This window comes from Lemur catta, chromosome 8, assembly GCF_020740605.2.
Source record: "Lemur catta isolate mLemCat1 chromosome 8, mLemCat1.pri, whole genome shotgun sequence".
In the NCBI taxonomy this organism is placed as follows: domain Eukaryota; kingdom Metazoa; phylum Chordata; class Mammalia; order Primates; family Lemuridae; genus Lemur; species Lemur catta.
In genome coordinates this window covers 97,774,042-97,789,117 of record NC_059135.1, presented here as the reverse complement: position 1 = coordinate 97,789,117, position 15,076 = coordinate 97,774,042, and the positions used below count along the sequence as shown (strand labels likewise).

The 15,076-nt window shown below is 32.3% G+C and overlaps 2 non-coding genes across 2 annotated transcripts; one reads left to right on the top strand and one right to left on the bottom strand.

The window, feature by feature from the left end:
• Nucleotides 1-1,198: 1,198 nt before the first annotated feature.
• On the top strand, nt 1,199-1,305 carry LOC123644195. The gene has a single exon (XR_006737022.1). It is a non-coding gene; the product is annotated as a U6 spliceosomal RNA (small nuclear RNA).
• A 9,066-nt stretch (nt 1,306-10,371) lies between these two features.
• On the bottom strand, nt 10,372-10,478 carry LOC123644196. The gene has a single exon (XR_006737023.1). It is a non-coding gene; the product is annotated as a U6 spliceosomal RNA (small nuclear RNA).
• Nucleotides 10,479-15,076: the final 4,598 nt, after the last annotated feature.

The window sequence follows — 15,076 nt, the reverse complement described above, 5'->3', positions numbered from 1 at the left end:
ATATTTGGGAGAAGGGAATAGACCTCAAAGAAATTGATTTGTATTTGGTGAATGTAAAAAGCTGCCATCAAAAGAAATCTTAGTCTGCTTTTTATGGTAAGCTTTTACACTGTATTTTTCCTCTTTATTTAAAAACCATCACCTTTTCAAATCAGGTGACAGCTTATTTTCCTTGTGTTCATTTTGCCCTTATTCCCTACCTTAGAAATCAACAAAATGTTGTTCAACATTTCCTTTCATTGTTCATTTTCATTAACGTTAATAGGTTTATATTAGTCCTGATAGAGTGCTCACTAAAAGATTGACAAGCCCTGAAACCCATGGTTAGTAATCCTTTAAAAATTTACTGCAAGCTAGAATTTGCCAAATTCTAAGATCACATAGGCACTGAATGTCGAATAGGATTTCTGTTTATCAATGTACTGGGAGAAACACTAGCAGCCCGCAGAGATCTTATGAGTTAGTCAATCCATTCCCATGATATAAAATAGATATGAAACCAAACCAGGAAAAAGAGGTGGAAATCCATTCCATTATAAATGTCCAAAACATATAGGGTACATAAAAATATCTTCTATTCTTTCATACCGATTTTTTAAAAACCCACGTACATTTTACTATGTCTGGCAGAATTCTTCATTTTATAAAAGATATGCCTTCCAAAAAATACCGGATGGAGGTATTGAAACTGAAGCATAAAAAATTGATTTTATATTATGTTTATAACCATGAAATCACAATATGCATGTAAGACGACTAGAAAAATACTTGAAATATCAACAAGAATTGTTTCTAGGTTTTGGAATATGAGTGATTTTTCCTCCTTTCAGTTTTAGTTTATTCTTTACATTTTCTAAAATTCAAATGATTAGATTTTATCATAATAGAATATTTTATTATATGATTGTTTCTTGGACATTTGGCTAAGATCAAGTGTAGTGGAGAGAAATGTAGTATGAAAGCTGTACACTGTAATTCAAATTCCCTACCACTTTATAACAGTTCTGTATTCATATAAAAAATTAACAGAGTCTCCCTAGTTGAAATAAGTTGAGAAGTTTCAATGAAAAATATTGGCTACATAATATACTGAGAGTCTATTTATTCAACAATATTTTTGATTGCTTGAAAAATGTCTACCATATTACCAGGCATATAATTGGGCTTTGACAAATATTTATCGCATTAAAAAAATTGGGTGCTCATTTCAGCTGCACATATAATAAAATTGGAGCAATACAGGGAAGATTAGGATGGCTCCTGCACAAGAATGACACGCAAATTCATGAAGCATTCCATATTTTCAGGTGTAGCCATTCTCATGGCATATAAAATTGACTTTAAATCAACAATGGTAAAAAAAGACAATAATGGTAATTATGTAATGGTAAAGAGAGTATTCCAATAAGAAGACATAACAATCCTAAATATTTATACACCTAACACAGAAGCACCCAGATTCATAAAGCAAGATCCAAGCAAAGAGATAAACAGCAGCATCTCAGTTGCTAGGGACTTCCACACCCCACTTAGAGAGTTGGACAGATTGTTCAAGCAGGAAATAAATAAAGAAACACAGGACTTAAAGGAGACTCTAGAACAAATGGGCCTAACAGGCATTGACAGAACAGGATACCTCAAAACTACTGAATATAGGTTCTTCTCATCAACACATGGAACATTCTCTAAGACTGATCGTATCTTAGGCCACAAAACATGTCTCATCAAATTAAAAAAAATAGAAATCATACCATGTATCTTCTCTGACCACACTGGAAGAAAACTGGAAATCAATTCCAAGAGAAACGCTGAATTCTACAAAAAGTCATGGAAATCCTGAAACTGCACAATTATTAGGTCAATAATGAAATTAAGATGAAAATCATAGCCACATGCAGAAGACTGAAACTGGATCCCCACCTCTCACCTCTCACAAAAATCAGCTCACGATGGATAACAGATTTAAACCTAAGACATGAAACTGTAAGAATTCTAAAGTAAAATGTAGGGAAAACTCTTATAGACATCAGCCTAGGCAAAGAATTTATGAAGAAGACCTCAAAGCAATCGCAGTGGCAACAAAAATAAATAAATGGGAACTGACCAAATTAAAAAGCTTCTGCACAGCCAAGGACACTATCATTAGAGCGAAGACAGCCGACAGAATGGGAGAAAATATTTGCATGCTACACATCTGATAAAGGGCTAACAAGAATCTATATAGAACTTAAGAAGATTAACAAGAAAAAGTCAAACAACCCCATCAAGTGGGCAAAGGACATGAACAGAAACTTTTCAAAGGAAGACAGAATGATGGCCCACAAACATAAAAAAGTGTTCGACATGTCTATTTATTAGGGAAATGCAAGTCAAAATCACAGTGAGATATCACCTAACTCCAGTGAGAATGGCCTTTATCAAAAAGTTTCAAAACAATAAATGCTTTAATTTTTGATTTGGAAATTTCCTCAGCTATCTAGTCCACATACTGCCAGAAATGGAAACTACAGACAAATTATTTTAACTTCACAAATATACCATTTGGAATATAAGCATTAATTTAAAAAATCAACAAAAACTGGGGCTATGGTGACAATTTAGTTTGAAACTCTGGGCTTTTTAATCTAGATGTAGTAAAAAGTCAAATGCCCATATATACTGTTTCATACTTTATTAAAAAATACCTATAAAGACATGTATTGGTACAGTTTTGTTCTTTCATGTGGCTTTATACCTAAGGATGCTTACAGATGTTAGCTTGGACATTCTAAATGTATGTACTTTTGGCTTTTGGTGAATATTAATTAGGTTTATGAGTTCAGCTGTTTCATTGAGACTCAAAATATCAGAGGCTTAAAGATGTAAGCATGGCAGCCCAAGGCTGGAGTGGCAGCTCCACTCGCCAGTGAGCCAGGTCCCTACTGTCATGATACTCCAATATCCCTACAGGGTTGTTCTTGTCTGTACAGTCTATGACACCTCACCCTTGTATCCACACCCCTCTCAGAGAAAAGAACAAACAGAAAGAGGAAGGGCATACCTCTTCCATTGATCTTTTACTACAAAAGAAGCAGGACTGAATATGAATCGTTAATCATTTTATTTTTTGTATTGTTAAATTCCCTATGAGTTAAGACAAATGACAATAAGAATGGTTACATAGCCTCAATGGTTAGCAGATGGAGCAGGATTTCCAAACTGAGGAGACACTAAGAGCCTGGAGGAATGATAAGATATGTGTAATGCATCAGGCATAATATTGGATGTTCCACATCTGCTATGCAATATTTAATTCTAGGACAGGAAAGTCCTAGCTTGGATTGCCCTTCAAAATGACTTTGAGGCAAGGATTTGGGTGCAATGGTTCTTTTGGGCAATGAACCCAGGCAAGGCTATGAGAACATGAGGAAACAAGGCAGGAAAGACACAAGTACCAATATTTTGCCACCGTGGCAATGGGGACCACCTGAGAAATTGTGTGCCTGACACTTCCAATGTGTCCAGTAAAGGACGAGGAAGGCAATGAAATTATTTTCCATATTCACAAACTCTATTCCTCCTTGTTGGGGCTGCGTACAACCTGCTTGCAACCTGTTCGTTGTCACTCTCATCATCACCCATCCCCCTCAACTCTGGCCCAACACCTGGACAATCTGGCTGGTCCTTCAGACTTCACTTCCTTGGGAACGTACCCCAATGCCTGTCATCATTTTCATAGGGCCCTGTGTTTTCATTCAATAGCATTTACCCCGAGTGTAAGTGCGTATTTACCTGTGTAATTATTTGTTTGACACTAGGCTCTCTCTTGATAAGCTCTACAATGCCAGAGCCCCTTTGGGCCATTTTCACCAGTGTATATTCAGCAAAATATAGGATTCGAAGTAGGCAATCAAAAAATTTGTTGAATGTTTTAATTGATTGCTATTCTAAAAAGTTTAAGCAGTCAAAGTCAAAAGAAAAGAAAAAAAAATTAATGAAAATGTAGCCACCCCCCCAAAAAATTGTTTTCATTCTACATAATCTCCCAATTGCTGACTAGTTTTTATAATTGATTTGTATTTTCATCATGATGTAAATATAATTCCATACTCTTCTTGATTTGGGACCTTACCATTCTAACAAGTATTTCTCCATGTCACTTCATAGTCATTGTATTATTAATTTTACATTGTCATAGAATCGTGGGGTGATGGCAACATTGTAGTATGTTTACTTATTCCTCCAAAGCTGCATATTTAAATTACTTTTTCTATCAGGTCTTCTTAACTTTTTATTGTATATTATCCTGTAATAAACAACATGCATAAACATTTTTTTTGTTTTTTATTTATTTACTTTGGATAAATTCCCAGAAGCAGAAATAAAGATGTATATAGCTACCTACTGCTCTAAAAATGTCATCTTTAAAATACTTTCTAAAAACAGTATGAATTTAGATTTCTACTAACTATATAGGGGCCCCATTCTCACTTGCTACCTTCAAGATAAGTAATGTTAACAATCTGTCTAGATACCTTTACATTAACATCTTTCTCAGTATTCAATAAACATGAAAACGTAAGTTTACATGGAGAGGAATATGTTTTTGTTCATTTCTCCATTCCTTGATTTTCTCACTCAACCTTTCCCCATATCTATTAAAGAAGACAATATAACCTTTTAAATAACCACTAACTATTTCAAAATACAAATTCACCAAATTCATCCCTTTAATGATAGACATCAAGGTGTTTCCAAGTTGTTTTTGTTTCCTTGCTTGCTTGTTGTGCAGCATTACAAATAATTCTCTAAGTACGTAAAACTATACTTTCCAATGCCTTAACTTCTTAACTCTCTAAAAAAAGATTCCCACCAGTGAGATTACTAGGTCAAACACTGTTTGTATTTTGAATTTTAATAGATACTGACAGATTCCTCTTCAAAATAATACTTTAGAATTCAATCACCATATACCACACTGCATGAGATATATATGAAAACATAGGAGATATATATGAAGATAGAACTTTCTCCGCATCTATTCTAGGGATAATTGACTAAAGAAAATTTTGATTTTTTGCTTTTTTGCATTGCCTACTCATATACTTTGCCAATTTTTATATGCATTTTATTTTCTCATAAATTTTGGGACCTAGTTTGATAATTAATACTATACACACACTTTCTTTATAGTATGAATTGCAAATAGTTTGTTCCAAATATAGTATTTGTCTTTTTGCTTTGTATGGCATTTTTAAAACTATGCATTATTTTACATTTACATTTTTATATAGCCAAATGTTATTTGTTTCCATAGATTCTGGATTTCTTATATAAATTGCTCTCACCTTGCCAAGTTTATATAGCCTCCGAAATTGTCTCAAGAATTTTGAACATTTTATTTATTATGCCAAAATTTATTCAGCTTTACATTTATCTTTACAGATGCTGTGATATAAGAACACAAACTTTTTTGTTTTGCTTTAATCTAAATATATAATCAAAATTTCCATAATCACTTATTAAATGAACCATCATTTCCCCACTGAAATAAAATATTACTTTCCTTCAGAGTCCTAATTTCTATCCTTCTCATTTGTCTCTTTCTTTTTTAATACAATACTTGTGTTGCAGCTTGATGGTAATTAATATATTTTAAAAAGTATTGGAATCTTGAAAAAGAAAAGAACTTTAAAAAGTATTTGTCATTTTCACAGCTATTTGTCCTTATGAGTATTTTGTTTTGAAATGCCAGTTCCAAATGGAAAGCTTGCTGAAATTCTTATGAAATTTGGATTGAAATTGTATTATAAATTTGAGTAAGAGTAATATAGTTATATTTTCATCATGTAGATTTTAATTTTTCTAAGAAATTTACAGTATTTGTTGTTCCAGTAATTATTTATATTGAACTATGAATTGCTGAACTATGAGTTGAAGAAATTAATTCTATGTTTTATTAATTCTATTTTTTAAATAATCTAACAGTGTTATCACTTTGTTTTTTTTTCTATTTTTTATTTCAGAATATTATGGGGAAATATTATGTTTTGTTTACATGGATTGCTTTTGTACTACTTGAGTCAAAGTTGTAAGTGTGTCCATTAACCAGACAGTGTACATTGTACACATAAAGTCTGATTTCCACATCACCTCATCCCCCCTCCAATCTGCATGATTTCCATTGAGTTTTACTTCCATCTGTGCACATGAGTGCTGATTGGTTAGTTCCAATTTAATAGTGAATACATTTGATGCTTGTTTTTCCATTCTTCAATGTATCAATTAGGAGGCTGATCTCCATTTCCATCCAAATTATTTCAAAAGGTATTAATTCTTTTTTTATGTCTGAGTTGTACTCCAGGGTATACATATACCAAATTATATTAATCCACTCAAAAATTGATGGGCACTTGGGTTGATTCCACATCTTTGCAATTGTGAATTGTGCTGCTGCAAACACTCAAGTCCAAGTGTTTTTGATAAAATGACTTTTTTTTTCCTTTGGGTAAATACCCAGAAGTGAGATTGCTGGATCAAATGGTAGATATACTTTTAGTTCTTTGAGTAATCTCTATACTATTTTCCATAGAGGTTGCGCTAGTTAGCAGTCCTATCAACAGTGTATAAATGTTCCTTTCTCTCTGCATCCATGCCAGAATCTACTGTTTCGGGATCTTTTGACAAAAGCCATTTTCACCAGGGTTAGGTGCTATTTCTTTGTGGTTTTGATTTTCATTTCTCTGATGATTACTGACCTTGAGCATTTTTCATATGCTTATTGGCCATTAATCTGTCTTCTTTTGAAAAGCTTCAGTTCAAATCTTTTGCCCACTTTTTAATGAGGTTGTTTGATTTTCTCTTGCTGATTTGCTTGAGTTCTTTGTAGATTCTTCTTATTAGCCCTTTATTGAACGAATAGCATGTGAATACTTTCTCCCCTTCTTTACGGTGTCTATTTGCTCCATTGATTGTTTCTTTGGCTATGCAGAAGCTTTTTGATTTAAACAAGTCCCATTTATTTATTTTTTTTGTTGCATAATCACCCTTGAGGTCTTCTTCATAAATTCTTTGCCTAGGCTGATATCTAGAAGAGATTTTCCAACATTTTCTTGTAGAACTCATATGGTTTCATGTCTTAGATGTAAGTCTTTTATCCATCTTGAATTAATGTTAGGGAACGGTAAGAGGTGTGGATCCTGTTTCATTCTTCCACATGTGGCTATCCAATTATTCCAGCATCATTTATTCAATAAGAATTCTTTTCCCCAGTGTATATTGCTGTCTACTATGTCAAAGATCAGATAACAATATGTAGATGACTTTATACCTGCATTCTTTATTCTGTTTCATTGGTTTATGTCCCTTTGGTTGTGCCAGTATCATGCTGTTTTGGTTACTAGCCTTGAAGTAGAGCTTAAAGTTAGGTAAAGTGATGCCTCTAGATTTATTCATTTTGCTTAAGGTTGCTTGGGTTCTTTGCACTCTTTTCTGGTTCCAAATGAAGTGTAGAATAATTTTTTTCTAGATTTGTGAAAAATGACGTTGATATTTTGATGGGGATTGCATTGAATCTGTAAATCACTTTGGGTAGTATGGTTATTTTAACAATAATAATTCTGCTGATCCACGAGCATGATATGCTTTTCCATTTGCTTACATTATTTACAATTTCCTTACTCGGGGATTCATAGTTCTCTTTGTAGAGATCTGTCACTTCCTTGATTAAATATATTCCTAGGTATTTTATTTTCTTTGTAACCATTGTGGAATGTATTAAGTCTTTGATTTGATTCTCAGCTTGACTTTTTGGTGTATAGGAATGCTACTGATTTGTGTACTTTGATTTTGTACCCTGAGGCTTTGCTGCATTTATTTGTCAATTTCAGGAGTCTCCTGGTAGAATCTTTGGGGTTTTCTAGATATAAGATCATATCATCAGCAAAGGGCAATAGTTTGGCCTCCTCTTTCCCCATTTGGATACCCTTAATTTTCTTCTCTTGTCTGATTGCTCTGGCTAGGACTTCCAGCATAATGTTGAATAGAAGTGCTGACAATAGACATCCTTGTCTTTTTCCAGTGCTGAGTGGAAATGCTTTCAAATTTTCCCCATTCAGTATGATGTGGGCTGTGTGTTTGTTGTATATGGCTTTTATAATATTGAGGTTTGTTTCACCTATGCTTATTTTGTTAAGAGTTTTTATCATAAAAGAGTGTTGTATTTTTTAATGCTTCTTCTGTATCTATTGAGATGATCATATTATCTTTGTTTTTGCTTCCGTTTATGTGCTGAATGACATTTATGAATTTATGCATGTTGAAGCATCCCTGCATCTCTGGGATGAAGCCCATTTTGTAGTGTAGGATTTTTTTTTTTTTTTTTTTTTTTTGGTGTGCTGCTACATTTATTTGCTAGAATTTTACTGAAGATTTTTGCATCTATGTTCATAAGGGATACTGGTCGATAGTTTTCTGTTGTTGTTTCCTTTCCTGACTTTGATATCAAGATTGTACTGGGTTCATAGAATGAGTTAGGGAGGGTTCCTTGCTTCTTCATGTTATGAAATATTTTCTGATGTATAGATATCAATTGTCCTTTGTATGTCTGATAAAATTCGACTGTGAAACCATCCAGCCCAGGGATTTTTTTTTGTTGGAAGATTTTTTATTCCTTTCTCAATTTAATTCCTCATAATTGGTCTGTTTAGGAGTATTATTTCTTCCTGACTGAGTCTTGGAAGGATGTGTGTTTACAGAAATTTGTCCATTTCCTCAACATTTTTTAGTTTATGTTCATAGAGATTTTTATATTATTCACAGATTATATTTTGTATATCTGTGATATCAGTTATAACATCTCCTTTTTCATTTCTAATTAACTTTATTTGAGTTGTCCCTTTTCTATTTCTGGTTAATATAGCAAGAAATCTATCAATTTTGTTTATCTTTTCAAAGAAGCAACTTTTTATTAATCAATTATATTATTCTTGTTATTATTTCATTTAGTTGTGCTCTGACCTTAGTTATTTCTTTTCTTCTGCTGGGTTTGGTATTGGTTTCCTCTTCATTTTCTAGTTCCTTGAGGTGATTCATTAGATTGTTGATTTGTGGTCTTTCTGTCTTTTTGATGTAGGGATTTAAGTATATGAATCTTCCCCTAGGACTGTTTTTGCTGAATCACACAGATTTTGATGACTTGTGTCGCCTTTGTCATTTAGTTCAAGGAATCTTTTGATTTCCACCTTAATTTCTTTCTTGATCCTATAATTGTTTAGCAGTAGGTTGTTTAATTTCCATGACTTTGTGTAGAATTAAGTGTTCCTGTTGGAGTTGATTTCTAATTTTATTCTACTATGATCTGATAAGATATATGGTATGACTTCAATTTTTTTGAATTTGTTGAGACATGTTCTGTGGCCTAAGATGTGATCAATCTTAGAGCATATTCCATGTGCTGATGAGAATGTATATTCAGTAGTTTTGTGGTAGAATCTTTTGTAAATATCTTTTAGGCACATTTGCCCTAGAGTTCTGTTTAATCTTAGTGTTTATTTATTTATTTTCTGCTTGGAGGTTTTGTCCAGTTCTGTCAGTGGGGTGTTGAAGTTCCCAGCAATTATGATGTTGCTGTTTATTGCTTTGTTTATTGCTTTATGAATCTGGATGTTTCTGTGTTATGTGCATAAATATTTAGGACTGTTGTGCCTTTTTGATGAATTTCTCCCTTTACCATTATGTAATGACCATCTTTTCTTTCTTCACTATCATTTTTTGAAGTCTATGTTATCTGAGAATAGCTACACCTGCTATCTTTTGATTTTCATTTGCATGGCATAATTTTTTCCATCCCTTCATCTTGAGTCTGAATGAGTCCTTGTGGGTTATGTATTTTTCCTGGAGACAGCCAATTCTTGGCTTATATTTTTTTATCCATTCAGCCAGCCTATGTCTCTTCAGTGGGGAATTCAAACTGTTCACATTTATTGAAAGAATTGATAAAGGGGATCCATTTCTGTTCATTCTGTTGGGTAGAACCTTATTGCTTTGTTTTACCTCTTGAGCCATTATTTTATATGGGCTCTGATCTATAGTTTTTGTGTAATTTTACACCAGTGGGTTTCTACTGTGCTGATGGATGTATAATCCAGATCTGAGTACTTCCTGAAGGGCAGATCTGATCTTGATAAATTAACTCAGTGTTAGTTTTTCTGAAAAAGTCTTTATTTCTCCCTCACATAAGATACTTAGTTTTGCAGGATACAAAATTCTAGGCTGGCCATTATTTTGTTTAAGAAAACTGAAGATGGGTTCCCAATCCTTTCTGTCTTACAAGGTCTCAATTGAGAATTCTGCATTAGCCTGATGGGTTTTCCTTTGTAAGTTCCTTCTGCTAAAAATATAAAATTTTTAATGAATTTGTGTGTTGTCTTTGCACAGGGGCCATGCTAATCTTCTCTGTATCATTCCAATTTTAGTATATGTGTTGCCAAAGTGAGCATCACCTTTATCAATTTATTTAGAGATATTATATTAGAATTTCTAAGGTTGTATTAAGCAAACTCTAATGTGACCAGCAAGTGAAAATAATTTCATGACTTTTCATAATTATAATAATTATCATAATTTTGTAATGGTATAAGAATTTCTCAAATTAGAGTAGTTTAAAAATTTCTCACATACTATAGGTTTAGTCTAACAATTGTTGTTCCCAAGGCACTTATACAAATGAAGATCCACATAGCCTATGTCTAAATATTTAAAAATTATAAATTAAACTATCCAAAAATAAACTATTAAATGTAACATGTTCTGTCTCCCACTTTGACTAACATATTTCCATTACCATTTGGAAAGCCATTTAAAATTTAGAGTTCTCTTTCTTTGAATTCTACTCTAGAATGTGGATGAACAAAGATAATGGATCCTGTATCACTACCATGAGACTAATAGTGATTTCTATTTTCTGGACTTCTTACAGTAATTTTTGGTAACTTTGCTTGCTTCTTTGATTTTTATTATTTTTGTGTGTGTTTGGACAACCATATTGCCTGTCAATAAGCATCAATGATTGATTATTTCACTGTTTATAGCTTTTGTTTGCTTGTTCTTATTCCTTTGCCATTTCCTCTCTTTGTTTCTTCTCTTTTTCTTCCTTTCTTTGTTATTCCATTAGTCAGTTCTTTTTGAACAATGTTGGGTAGAAAACATGATAGTAATGGTTCTAGTTACCTTTCTGACTTTTTAGGAAATGATTTTAAAGTCTCATAGCTTAGCATGATGATTACTGCAGAGTTTTGCAAGATACATTTTATCAAGTTAAGAAGAAATCCTATTACTTATTCATAATCTCCAAAAATCTTTTAATGATGGATGTTTGTTTAATTTTATCAAAAAGTTTTTATTTTTACCTACTAAGATGATGGTAAAGTCTTGTTTTTAAAATCTGTTAGTGTGGTGTATAACATTACAATTTATGATTTTGAGATTCCTTCATTTCTAAAATAATTTGGAATTTTTTCTTTCCCAAATTTCGATGACTAGACTACATATTTTAACTCACTTGTGAGGTTATTTATAAAATAGTTCTAAGTCTGCCTATTTTGTGTATATATATGTGAGTGTGTTTTAATTCTGCTTTTAAAATGTATTTTATTATCTCTTTTCTGGATTTGTTGTTTTTCATGTCTGCCTTCAGTAGTCATGTATTCGCCCTGCATGTTGCTTTTATTGTGTTTCAATCTTCCTTAACACAGGTAGTTGCCATTACCTTCTAGCCAGCATCAGGGAATTTTTTTAAGTATATATACAGTCAGGTTTAATTGCCACTTGGTTATTCTGGCTTACACAGATTGCTCTCATCGATGTGTGTGCGTGTGTGTGTGTGTGTGTGTGTGTGTGTGTAATATTGCATTACACTGTGCTTTTCCATGTTGGCTGAGAATTGAGAGCAGAAACTGGAGACTCAGGCTAATTTTCCACATAAGTCTTGCCATGTCTCCATGTATGCACACCATCTGAAAGCTGCGAAGGGCTATTATTTACTAAGTTGACTATGTTAGCTCTTGGAATAGTCAGTCTATTTTATTTTCTTTTTCAGTCTTCTCTGCTTCATTAAAATGATTTTGGTTTATAACTAGACACCATGCTCTGCCTTAACAGTCTTCTTTCTTCCTAAGTCTAATTTATAGTCATTCGTAGCTTAAGGATGGGGACACACTCTGAGAAATGCATAGTTAGGCAATTTCAAAGTTGTATGAACATCATAGAGTGTACTTACACAAACCTAGCTTGTATAGCTGTCTGCACACCTAGGCTGTATGGTGTAGCCTATTGCTCCTAGGCTACAAACATGTATAGCATGCTACTATACAGAATACTGTAGGCAATTTTTGTAACACAATGATAAATATCTGTGTACCTAAATATGTCTAAACATAGAGAAAGTACAGTAAATATATGATATAAAAGATTTTAAAGAGTGGTATAGCTATATAGGATACTCACCATGAATAGAGCTTACAGGATTGGAAGTGAGTGAGTGAGAGAGTGAGTGTGAAGGCCTAGGACATTACTGTAGATTACCATAGACTTTATATAAACAGTAAACACTTAAGATATACTAAATTTATTAAACACATTTTTATTTCTTCAATAATAAATTATCGTTAGCTTATTGCAAGATTTTTGCTTATAAACTTTTCAATTTTTTGGTTTTTTTTTTTTTACTCTTTTTTGAGAATACTTAGCTTAAATCACAAATACATTGCATAACTATACAAAATATTTTCTTTATTTATGCCTTTATTTGATTTAATTTTTTTTCCTTTTTTGCTTTTTGAAATTTTGTTAAAATCTAAAACACAAATATACACATAAGTCTAGACCTATGCAGGGTCTAGAATATCATTTTCACTATCTTCTCCCTCCACATCTTGTTCCATTAGAAGGTCTTCAGGGTCAATAACACATGTGGAGCTGTCATCTCCTAAGTTAATGCCTTCTTCTGAAAAATATCTTCAAAAACCTGTTTGAGATTGTTTTACAATTAACTTTTTTATATAAGCAGGAGGGGTACTCTCTGAAATAATTATTAAAATGTATGGTATAGTAAATATATAAACCAGTAAGATAGTCATTTTTTTCACTGCCAAGTATTATGTACTGTATATAATTATATGTGCTATACTTTTATAAGGCTGGTAACACAGTAGGTTTCTTTACACCAACATCATGACAAATATGTGACTAATGCATTTTATTAGGACATTATTATGAGGTCTATGATGTCACTAGGCTATAGGAACTTTTCAGCTCTGTTACAATCTTATGGGAACACTGTCATATATGCAGTCTGACATTGCCTGAAAGATCATTATACATCACATGTCTGTAATTTATTAATGCCATGAACCAATCATAAGTATACAGGCTCTGGAAAGCTGTTAAAGTATTATCTTAGGAATAAAATACACAGGATTGAGGCTAAGAGTTCTAAGTATGTTTTCTAGGTCTTCAGAGGCTTTTTCTCCCTACTTACATTCTCTAAACTCTATTCTAGATAGTTTTCAGATAAATAAAGCATAGGTTGATGGGTGTATAAACGATTGGCTGCCAAACAAACATTAATCCCCAGATGTTATAGGAGTTATTAAGAAATGAAATACATAATCATGTAGAAATTCTTATTAGAGTTTGATTATATATAACAATATCTTAGGATGGGTAAAGTAAATACATAGGAAAGTGCTAGTGAACTAAGAGGTAAGAGATCTAGACTCAATCTGCATCAACTTTGAGTGCAAATTAAGTCACATAACTTTGCAAATTCAATGTTATTCAAATGATTTTTCAATAAAAATAATTCAAACTTTTTATAGAAATTCTAAATACATAGATGTAGAAACACTTCCAACAATTTTACCTTCCTTCAAACTAACAATTAACAATTTAGAGTACATTCTTTGACATCTTTGTCCAAGCTTATGCACACATATAAACAGATACAAACAAGGATTTTTGTTGCTGTTTCTTTTTAATTTTCAATTATAGAGTTGCATTACTAAATAATCTTGCTGCTTCATTGTTTTACCTAGTGATACAAGCTGGTAGCTTTAGATAGATGTCAATTTTATTAGCTAAATATATATTATACAATTGAATATTCAGAAGGTTTTCAGGTTTTATGTTGTTTTTTTTCCACTTAAGCAATTTGACAATAAAATAATGGCACATGTAGTCTTATATCCTGGATGTTACTTTTTATTTATTTAGAATTGATTCACATATTTAGGACATATCAAAGTCTGTCTTTTTATTTTTTCACTTTTACATATTGTATTTGCAAAGCTACACTATACTTTATTGTCACTCAAACGCAATGCAAACTGAGTCCAGAACTTCTAACTCTTTAGTTCACTAGCATTTTCTTATACCTTCGCTATTTTTTACCCTAAAATGTTGTTATACATAATTAAATAATAAAGAATTTCTACCTCAAAGAGAATTATATATGCCTATGTCTTTCATTTTTTTTAATAATCTATAAAACATTGCTCCAATTTTTATCTCCACAAGCAATGGAAGAGAGTGACAATATCATCAACAGCCCCTGAGTCTATCTATACTTTTACCAATTGGATGGGTTAAAATGGTATTAAAATATAATTTAAATTTGATTTCTTACTAATAGTATGAAGATTAAATATCTATATTGACTATTTTGACACCTTCAATAATCAATTGCCTATCATAGTTTTGTGAACAATATTATGACAGAGAGAAAGAGAGTTGACATCATCCTGGGGCAAGATAATGAATGTGTACTGACATCCTTCACATATAAATGCAAACTGCTTTTGATACTCTTTGGTGATGGAGATTGAAAATAAAATGCAGTTACCGTATCAGTGGTTACATACCAAATGCCAGATTCTATGCTATAATAATAAATTGGCACAAATATTTATCCCATGCTTTTGGTGTTACCATATATAACTCATAATAATAAGTTTTAGTTTGCAGTCATCATATTTTTGGAAGTATTATAACTATAACTATTATAACTTAAGTATAGTTATAATGGAGACCACTACACTTG